At 40.8% G+C, this 1,132-nt stretch overlaps 1 pseudogene; it reads left to right on the forward strand.

Annotated features, from left to right (window-relative positions):
• LOC109581841 (uncharacterized) overlaps positions 1 to 1,132 on the forward strand; it is a 7,287-nt pseudogene that overhangs the window by 3,788 nt on the left and 2,367 nt on the right.

A 1,132-nucleotide genomic window follows, 5' to 3' on the forward strand; every position in this document is an offset into this window, starting at 1 on the left:
CACAGCCATGCAGCGAGTGAACTTTGTGTACTGGATTGGTCCAGACCCTCTGTGTTTTGCAAGGGTCGATGATGACACGTACTTTAGCAGAATAATGAGCAGAAGCTCCTATGTATCTTTTTCGTTTTTGCTGTTTATGGGGTGAGACTGAGCTTGCCCCACATAAACGACACCAGTATGTTTGTTTGTTTGTTTGTACACGTACGTCACCCCTATTTATCCGTATGAAAAAATTTCTACTATTTAATAAACTTGATATTCTTCATTGACAACGGGTGTTGTGACAATGAAATAAAAATGGCGGCTATCCAAACAGAAACTCTTCAGCAAGATAAGACTGTACTGCTATCCAAATGCAGCAAGGAAGGTTATGAAAGCAGATATGCCATGTTTTTTTTGATGTGACTATTTCTGATCAAGTGAATGTCAGTATATTCCTGACTGCACTTGGAGCACTACAAATAGCAAAAAGCCAAAAAACTACAATAGTGGAGTTGCCTATTAGCTATATTATTTGTGCAATGACTGCTTGTAGCTATCTTTAAGCTTGATAAGTGCTATAAGCAAGGTACTAACTTTCACTGCTCCAGAGATTACAAAAGGTAGATCATCAAGAACTGCAAGATACATCAAGTTCTGAGTTGCTTAGTCGACATGCACAAGCATGCATGAGTATTGTTAATCTGTATATATGTATGGTACATTAATATGCTTGCTAAGGCTCGCCCCTTCAATGTTTTTCATTAGTCTAGTTAAATATATTTGTTGCCTATTAAAGATTTGCACCTGGTTAATGGTTCCACACAAGACCTTGTAGCAGTGGAACTGCTTGATGGAACTACAATAGGTGGTGTTTGGCAAGGTGGTGAGGCTATCGAGCTGGGGAATATCATAGTAGATGGAGGTAAGTTGTAGCTCTAAAAAGAGCAGGTACAGGAATTGCTGAAGCTAGCAAAGGTGGGGCTGAATGTCAGCATAGCAGTGTCTGAGCTCTGCAAGGAGCTGGTAGCTGAATGAGCCAAGTGTCTCTGAACAGAATTTGGAGAAATAGTAGTCTCGTAGCTCTGAAGAGAGCTGGTAGGTGACTTGGGGCGACCGGAGGGTTGCTCGTCATCACTATTCAAGTACAGAT

Source organism: Amphimedon queenslandica, unplaced genomic scaffold, assembly GCF_000090795.2.
Source record: "Amphimedon queenslandica unplaced genomic scaffold, v1.1 AMPQUscaffold_13415, whole genome shotgun sequence".
Taxonomy (NCBI): Eukaryota; Metazoa; Porifera; class Demospongiae; order Haplosclerida; family Niphatidae; genus Amphimedon; species Amphimedon queenslandica.